Here is a 9,760-nt window from a genome sequence, read left to right as displayed (position 1 = left end):
AAATCAACAAATAGAAATTAATAATGGTTTAACACAAAATCAATTCAGAAATTATAAGCACATAGTAAGTAGGAATGATATGAGAAAATACTTAAAAAAAAAATTCAATCCTAAATAATTTCCAAGTGTTGACCGAGATTTTCGGCAACTATTAAAATATGATTATAGTAAAGAGCTGTAAGAAAGTGAGATGAGGATTTTTACACGGTTGGGGCGTTAATGAGCCTTAGTCCACGAGTCTGTGTTATTAATGGATGTATTTAATACAGATTCCACACTTGAGAGAATGCTCTTCTCATAAATACAGAGAATGTTCTTGGTGAGTATTTTCTCTTCTTGCTCTTATGCAACCCAAGATTCTCGACCCCATTAAATGAGCTTTGAGGGGGTATTTATAGTGTTTTAGTGGGGTGATCCCTAGGATTGTTCTTACAAATGTATCTGTAAGTATCCATAAAGTTGGGTATTCCCAATGAATATACCATGGGTGATGCATGGTCAAATCCCTAGGCGTTGTAGGGTTTTTATGAGGAATGTCCTTTTCGCCTTGTGATTGACGTGACTCTTCGCAGAGTAGCCGTCGCTAGACTTAAATGATCATGACTGTAGCGCTGCTGTTTGGGGGTTGTGCCGTCAGACTTTATTGCGTGTTACAGTCCCAACACGCTTCCTCCCATGCGGCATTAAATGTGACTTGATTACTCAGGAGAGGCCTGACACATCCCGGAGAGGCTCCATGCTATGCGAGCTTCCGGGAGCACCTTGTACTCCGGGTGCCTCCTCCGGGACCCATGCCCAGGGTGCTTCCTTGTGGCGCACAAAGACTTATCAAATATTTACAAGTTATCTGATCCACGTGTCCCTTTTCGACTGGTCCACGTATTTTGGGCGAATTCAGGGGCAACATTTACCCCCCAAGCCTTGTTTACTTGGAAAAATAAACCAAGGCTTGCTCAAGTGCCTCCGGTTGACTCCTCATTTCCCTTGCTCAAGCCCAGAGCGCGTGAGGGCACATTTAATGATGACATTTAAAGCAGCGATTCGCTTTTTGCAGGGATGTCTCCGGCCGCCTCCTCGATTTCTTGATACGAGCTTGGGGCGCGTGAGGGTGCGTCTAATGATGGCATTAAATGCTGCGATTCGCTTTCACGCCCTTTGATTGATGCGGCGCATTAATGGTATCAGACGGATACTCAAACGTTTCCACCGCTTTTATGGCAGCTTGATCTAATCCGTTGATTTTCGGGAATTCGAATCGTGCATCTCCCCCACCGTACGATTGGTAGGTGGTGACGCCCGTTCCTCATGCACTTTTGCCTATAAAAGCCACCATCTTTCCTTCATTTTGGTTACTTTCCATTCCTTGCCATTTTTGTTCGAATTTCCCAGAGAGAAAATTCTTCAAAACAGCACGAACTGTCTTAGCACTTAGACATTTCTTCCACTTTTCCAGTGTTTGCTTTCACCAGCTCTTCTCAACTTTTACTCGACCACATTCAGGACCCCCAGTTCAACGACTTACTGTAAGTTTCTTGCATCCGTAGATAATTACATGCTTTTACTTGCTTCGTTCGTTTTTCTGGGTTCGTACTTTGAGATTTCTGGGTGTGCGAGTGTTTAAGTTCTTCAAGTGTTCTGTTTTATGTCTACTGCTTTAGTTGTAGGATCGCCATTATCATGTCTCTGTTATAATGTGTATTTTTGTTGAAGAGAGCCATGTGCTCTTCGTTCGACAGTTGCTTAGGGTATAGAATGGTTTTTTTTATTCTGCAAAACCACTTTCTGCGATTTCACTGCACCCGACACTTGTTCAGGGGATCTTTCTAGGGTTTCCCATGTGACACGTGTCCGGAGAGGGCCTCTTTCCAGTGGTTAGGGGACCCCCACTCCCTTTTTCTTGACTTAGGGTTTGGTATGGGACCTAACTGCTGGAATTTTCTTTTTCCCTTTTTGTTTTTCACAGAACACAAAATGTCTGCTTCTGGTTCGAAATCTTCGAAGAAGAGTGGGAAAAGCATGGCCACGTTGGAGGAGGTTTCCCTGGGACCTGTTGCCCAGGAGGGGTACAAATCCCGAGCGACCGGGTGGGAAGCGGCTGAGCTTCGATCCACCCTAACTTGTCCTCACCAGCTGGAGAATATTATAGAAGTTGCCGGGATCAAACCCTCCACTTCAGGGACTTATCACCGGCCTCCTCGCGACTCGGAGACGCCTAATCACAACTATGACGGCTTCGGGGCTTGGAGTCAGACTCATTTGATGGCCGGTGCCATGCTCCCGCTTCAAGATTATTTTGTTAATTTTCTTGTATTTGTCGGCCTTGCGCCATACCAACTCGTTCCTCAAGCTTACCGCCTGCTTTCAGGCTTATTTATTTTTTATACCGCCCGCGGATGGGGATCTCCCAGCCCGGCAGAAATTTTATATTTTTATGAACTTGTATCCGTCCCCAAGAAAGGGGACAAACTTAAGGACGGTTTTTATGGGTTCCGGATCCATCCTGCTAACGAGGGGGTGGTTCCGTATAATAGGCAGACTCACGTTAAGGAGTATCTCCATCGCTTTTTCTTCTCCTCCGGGTTCAGGGCCGTGGACCACCCGGAGCTCCTCACGGAGTGGGTGCGGATCCCACCTTACCAGCGGACGCCCCCTACTCAGACTTTCCTCCGAAGGGCCCAAGCCTTTGCTTCCTACGACCGCGCTGATCTCGATGTTGGGGGCTTAGTCACCACGGAGAATTGTAGGAAGGCCAAACTTATCCTTCCTCACCAATCCGTGGAGGACTCCAATCTCTCGCGGGTCATTTGTCCCAATGTGAGGGCGCCGGTTGCGGAGAAGGCCTTCCGGGATGAGCTCATTGCCACGGCAGAGAAAAAATACCAAGATTATCTCTACCGGAAGGCCCGGGAGAAAGCATACTCTCAGGCCCAGGCTGCCTCTGGGAGAGGACTTCGCGTGGGGAGTTCGGTGGTGCGAAGGAGTCAAGCAATTGCCGGGAAGTCCGAGGCTAAATTTTTTGACAAAATTCTTCAAGAAGAGATTGGGGATCGTCCTGCCAGGAGGCCCCTTCGTATTGAAGATTCTTCCGAGAAGCAAACTTCCCGGCCACAGCCTTCGGTCCCCGAACCAAACTCGGGGGCTCCTGGTGCTAGCACCTCCGGTGCCGGCGGTAAGTCTCCCTTGATAATTCGTTATGTTCCTTCCGTTGATGAATACACCAGTCGTAGGCCCGTAGGGTTCGACGAGCGTCTTCGTAGATTTAGGATGCCATCGACCCGGTGGGGGGATCGTTTGAAGGAATTTTATTTTTCGAACTTAGGAGATTACCTAGGTCGGTCCCGGATGGGCTCCGGCCCTCCAGAACCTATTCCCTTAGGTCCTTCAGCTTACATAACGTCCAGCTGGTTCCGGCCCTCGGACAGTTATCTCGGAGATGACGCTACCAGCATTAAAGTTCAGGACTTTGCTAGGGTCGAATTAGGAAGTTCGGGTAGGAGTAGCTTATTTGTTGTATCTTGTATAAGCGGTTCCTCACGGACTTCTAACACTTGCTTATTTTGTGAAACAGGTATCTCCATGGATGCCATTCTGGAACAGCTTGCCGGAGTTCATACTCCCGTGGCTCCTCCGGCCTTTACCTCTTCTCCCCCGACCCCTTCCTTGAAAGTTTCTTCCAGCGCTCCCCCCGACACTATTGACTTAGTGGATGACGAGGAGGTGCTTCCGGGAGAAGGCCAAGGGAAGGGATGGGACTTCTCGGAGGAAGCCGCTGAGGGTGCGGGAGAGCCTCGAGCCCTTCCGGAGGAAGCTGAGGAGGGCGAGGAGGAGCCTGAGGTGGCTCTGATTCGTAAGCGCAAGGGCAAGATGATTGCCCAGGATGAGCCGAAGAAGCCTCGGAGAGCCGACACTCCTGCTCATGGTCTGGACGGCAGGGTCTCCCCCATGGAGGAAAATCCTGATCCTCCCAACATCGTGCTTACCCCGATCCCGGGGGACAAGGTGAGGCAGGAGCTTCGAATAACCAAGCATAACTATGCTATGGATGAGTACTCCCGGGGGTATGCCGAAGTGGAAGCCCTTAGGAGGATTCTGCGGGCGGAGGTTGAGGCGAGCATCAACCACCCGGATTACCAGGATCCGTGGGACCTTAATCTGGACCCCTTATCGGACTGGTTCCGTCGCTTCCTAGGGCCCACCTTGGCTCCTTTTGCCGCGGAGATGACCGGCGAGTTCGCTTCTCAGCTCACCCGATGCGTGCCTAAGCGGTTCGCCACTTGCGCTTCCCTGAACTCCATCTTCCAGGTCCAGGACCTCAGTCATTCTCTCACGGTGGTAAGTACTTCGCAATTTTTGCTTTTCCTTTTATCGTTTATATTTTATTTTTTCTTTGAGAAACTTCTCCTTCTTATCCTTGCCTTATGGTTCAGCTTGCTGCTGAGGCTGGCCGCCTCTCCAAGAACATCATAAATCATGGCTTCGTTCTGTCCGACTTTGGGGACATGAACGATGTCAGGAAGGTCCTTCAGGACCTCACAGCGGAGAGGCAGATCTATCGGGGAGGCCGAGAGCGCCGGGAGGCGGGCGCAAGGCCAAGGAAGAGGAGGCCAAACGGAGGGAGGCCCAGGCGGAGGCCATGATCCGGGACGAGGCCCAGCGGAGGGACAGGATGGAGGCCTAACACCAGGAGGAACTAAGGGCTCAAACCGATGCTGCTGACAAGGCCAGGCGAGATCTCCGGTAGGCCAGGGAGGCTTTGGATGAAATGGTCGCCAAGGTGAGATCTTTAGAGGAAACTCACCGGGCGAACATTGAGTCCAAGGCCGCTCTAGCTGCGGAGTTGAAGGAGCTTAGGGATTTCAAAGAACAATCCATCAGGAAGGCCAAGAGGGCCGAGCTCCTCTCTCCCGTTTCCTACGCCCGGTGTCCGAAGCGCTTCGACGATGGTGTCTACATGGCTTGGTCCACCAATGATCAAAATATCAAGCTTACTTTTTATCCCAAACCCAAGGAAATGATTGCCAAATTTCGGGAAAAGAAGAAAAAGCTTGATGCCGTGCTAGAGGCACGTATTGGACCTCGCCTTCCTCCGCGGGCTGACTGAGCTGCCGTACAACTGACCAAGATTCCACCCGTTTCTTTTATTACCCTTTTTTTTTGTACATATTTGCTGCTGCCTTAGAACAATATATATATATAGGTAGCAGCTTTTATTTGAAGGGGAGACAATTATATTTTTAAGGCCTGTCCCCGGGCCATTTATATGTATATGACCTGCCCTTTGGGCTAGGATATTTTTTATGCGATCTTTCTTTTGTCACACTTATGTTTTTTAACCTGTCCTTTGGATCAGGATTTTTATACTTATGCTTTTTATTTTTGTGCATACTTTCTGACCTGCCCTTTGGGTCAGGATATTTTACTTAGTTTGTTTTTCTGTTCGTCCGTGCGGTATACCCTAGTACCCTTCTGAGTGGCATAGAAACTTCGTTTTTAAGGCACTCAGTTTTATTTAATATAGAGGAGGTATACATTTGGACGGTACAAACCCTTTGAACAAACTCTAAGTTTTATTTCGCTACTGGTAATATTTCCTGAGGTGATCGGCGTTCCAGGCTCTTGGGACGGTGGTTCCGTCCATTCTTTTTAGTTTATAAGTGCCGGAACCGATCTTGTCCTCGATCTCATATGGTCCTTTCCAATTTGGTCCAAGTACCCCCACTCCGGGTTCTTGGGTGGCTGGGAAAACCCTTCTTAGGACCATATCCCCAATAGCGAATTTTCTGTTTTTAACCTTGGAGTTAAAATACTTGGTCACCTTCTTTTGATAAGCAGCCATCCGTATTTGAGACTCATCCCGGAGTTCCTCGACTTGATCCAAAGCTTCTTGGAGCAGTGCCTGATTAGTGGCAGGATCGTAAGTTGTCCTCCTGTGGGATGGGAATAATGTTTCTACCGGGACCATTGCTTCACAACCGTACGCCATTGAGAAGGGCGAGTGGCCGGTTGTGGTTCTGGGGGTCGTCCGGTAGGCCCATAATACCCTTGGCAATTCTTCAGGCCAGTTATTTTTATAGGCCAGCAGCTTCTTTTTCAAGGTGACCTTTAGGATTTTATTGACCGCTTCCGCCTGGCCGTTTGTTTGAGGCCTGGCTACCGCGGAGAAGCTTTTCACTACTCCGTGTTGGTTGCAGAAGTCGGTAAATTCCTCGCAATCAAATTGCTTTCCATTGTCTGAGACTATTTTGTGAGGCAAGCCGTATCGACACACTATGTTTTTGATAACAAAGTCAAACGCCTTCTTAGCAGTTATTGTCTTCATAGGCTCAGCCTCTGTCCATTTGGTGAAGTAGTCTACTGCTACTATTGCATACTTTACCCCTCCTTTCCCCGTAGGTAGAGACCCGATGAGATCTATTCCCCAGACCGCGAAGGGCCAGGGGCTGGTCATCAGGGTGATCTCGTTTGGAGGAGCTCTCAGTATGTTCGCGTACCTTTGGCACGAGTCACACTTTTGGACATAGTCTATACAATCTTTTTTTATCGTTGGCCAGAAGTACCCTTGCCTCAATATTTTCTTTGAGAGGCTGGGTCCTCCCGTATGATCTCCACAGAACCCTTCATGGACCTCTAGCATGATTTGTCTAGCTTCAGGGTCCGATACACACCTTAAATAAGGCATGCTGAGTCCTCTATGGTAGAGAATTTGGTCCATCATTACATAACGATGAGCCTGATACTGAATCTTTCGAGACAGTGCCCTCTCTTGGGGCAACTCACCTGTGGTTATGTATTCTATGATGGGGACCATCCAGCTGGGTTCTTGCCCAACCGTTAGTGTGGTCTCTTTTATTTTGATGCTTGGCTCTGCCAAGCGTTCCACTGGTACTACCCCCAGCTCTTCGATTTCGCTGTCCGAGGCTAACTTAGCCAGACAGTCCGCGTGAGCGTTCTTTTCTCGGGGGATTCTTTCTATTTTATAATCTGTGAACTCGTGGAGCAGTTCTCGGACTATTGTTACGTACGCGGCCATCCTCTCGCTGCGAGTTTGGTATTCTCCGGATACCTGGTTTACGACCAATTGAGAGTCACTGTAGACTTCCACTCTTTTGGCTCCTACAGCTTTTGCCAATTTCAGTCCTGCTATCAAAGCTTCGTATTCGGCTTCATTGTTTGAAGCTGCGAAGTTAAATCGAAGTGCTGCCTGGAGCCGTAATCCAGTTGGTGATATCATAGCCACTCCGGCTCCCGAACCGTTCTCATTAGAAGCTCCGTCTACAAACACCCTCCAGGTGGGGATTGGTGGTACCGGCGTATTACCTGTTGCCTCGGCTTCATTGCATTCGGTAATGAAGTCTGCCAAGCCTTGGCCTTTTATGGAGATCCGGGGTACGTAGTGTAAGTCGAATTGACTTAGCTCCATTGCCCACTTGAGGAGTCTTCCGGATGCTTCAGGCTTCTGGAGAACTTGCCGGAGCGGATGATTGGTTAAGATTTTGATCGGATGGGCTTGGAAGTATGGCCTCAGCTTCCTTGATGCCATCAGGAGGCAGAATACTAATTTTTCAATGACCGGGTACCTTGTCTCGGCTCCTATCATGCGCTTACTGACATAGTACACGGGGTGCTGAATTTTTTCTTCCTCCCGGACCGGGCGGCGGCGACCGCGTGCTCGGAGACGGCCAAGTAAAGGAACAAGTCCTCTCCAAGGACGGGTTTCGATAGGATAGGCGGTTTGGCCATGTGGTCTTTTAACCTCTTGAATGCCTCCTCGCATTCATCCGACCATTCGAACTTTTGGCATTTCTTCAGTACGTTGAAGAAGGGTATGCACTTGTCCGTGGATCGTGAGATAAAGCGGCTCAGTGCGGCTACCTTTCCGGTCAAGCTCTACACGTCTTTATGCTTCTTGGGGGATGGCATGTCCAGGAGAGCTTGGATTTTCTCCGGGTTTGCTTCGATCCCCCTTTGGCTGACTATGAAGCCCAGGAATTTTCCTGACTTGACCCCAAAGGTGCACTTTTTCGGGTTGAGCTTCATACCGTATCTCCGGACGACTTCGAAACATTCTTCTAAGTCGCTTGCATGGCTGTTGCATGCTTTGGATTTGACGAGCATGTCGTCTACATATATCTCCATGTTTCGTCCCAGGAGGCTTTTAAACATCCGGTTAACCATTCTTTGATAGGTTGCTCCGGCGTTTTTCAGTCCGAAAGGCATGACTAGGTAGCGATATACCCCGTATCGGTCCCGAAGCTAGTGCACTCTGAGTGCCGTATGCATTTTTATTTGGTTGTACCCGGCATAGGCATCCATGAAAGACGGCGGTTTAAATCCGGACGTGGCGTCTACCATCGAGGTCGATCTGGGTAGCGGGAAGCGGTCCTTTGCGCGAGCTTTGTTTAGATACCGTGAAATCTATACAAACTCGCCAAGTCTCGTTCGGCTTGGGCACCGGGACCGGATTGGCCAGCCATTCGGATAGTACACGTCGCGGATCATGCCCTTTGGACGAAAGTTTGTCCACCTCTTTCTCTAAGGCCTCGGCTTTCACCGAGTCGAGCGGGCGTCTCTTTCTTGTACAGGGGGCATGTCCGGGTTGACATTGAGTACATGGGTGATGACATGAGGGCTTATGCCGGTCATGTCTTCTTGGCGCCATGCAAAGATGTCGATGGCGCCCTTCAGTGTTTTTATTATTTTGTCTTTTTCCTCCGGATCCAGGCTCTTCCCTATCCGGAGTACTTTGGTGGAGTCGTCGTCGCACACTGGTATTTCTTCGACGTCCTCCATTGGTTCCACGACCCTTTCGGATCCTATGCGAGGATCCAACTCATCCTCTTCAGCCTTCTCTATCTCAGGAGACCCCCGGACCATGAGTACAGGTAAGTGGGTGGCAACATTGTAACAACCGCACGGCTTCTCCTTGATTTCCCCTCACGGTGCCGGCTCCGGCCTCACAGGTAGGGAATTTTAGGCACAAGTGTCGGATTGAAGTAATTGCACCAAAGTCCACTAGGGCGGCCGGCCAAGGATCGCGTTGTAGGCTGTCGGACAGTCTACCACCACGAAGGTGCAATATTTAAATGTGCTCTGGGGGGTATCCGGGCACAGGGTAACCGGGAGCCTTACTTTTCCCATCGGGATAAGCGTCGTCCCGTTAAACCCCGTGAGCTGTGACCCACTAGGCGAGAGGTCCCGGTCGGTCAATCCTATCGTAGTGAAGGCTTCTTTGAAGAGCAGGTTCACGGAACTCCCATTGTCAATTAAGACCCTAGCCACCACTTTATTTGCGATGGGGGTCTTTATGACCAGCGGGTCGTGGTGAGGAAAACGCACCGTCTTGGCGTCCTCTTCCGTGAACGTTATGGGTTGGTCCATTAGCCGAGGCCTTTGAGCTGGGAGTTGAGTAACCTCCCACACCTCATTGTGTTTCGCGGCCTCGGCATATCATTTTCGCTCCTTGCGAGTGTTTCCTCCGATATGGGGACCTCCGGAGATCATGGCTACCCGCCCATTAGGCCGGGGCGGTAGCCCGGGAATATGCTGGGTGTCACCTGCGGGAGCAGCTGGAGGCAATACTCCTGCTTGTACCCCACAGTGTTCCCGGAGGCATACCCCCGGCCACCTGCCCTGGATTAAGGTGGGGCAACCTATTTTTGATCCACTCATAGAGGTGGCCCAAGCGGATTAGATTTTCAATCTCGTCTTTGAGATTCTTACACTCATTGGTGCTATGACCAATGTCGTTGTGGTACTCACA

This window comes from Cannabis sativa, chromosome 7 (assembly GCF_029168945.1).
Source record: "Cannabis sativa cultivar Pink pepper isolate KNU-18-1 chromosome 7, ASM2916894v1, whole genome shotgun sequence".
Lineage (NCBI taxonomy): Eukaryota > Viridiplantae > Streptophyta > Magnoliopsida > Rosales > Cannabaceae > Cannabis > Cannabis sativa.
Note: the sequence above shows the minus strand (reverse complement) of the source record.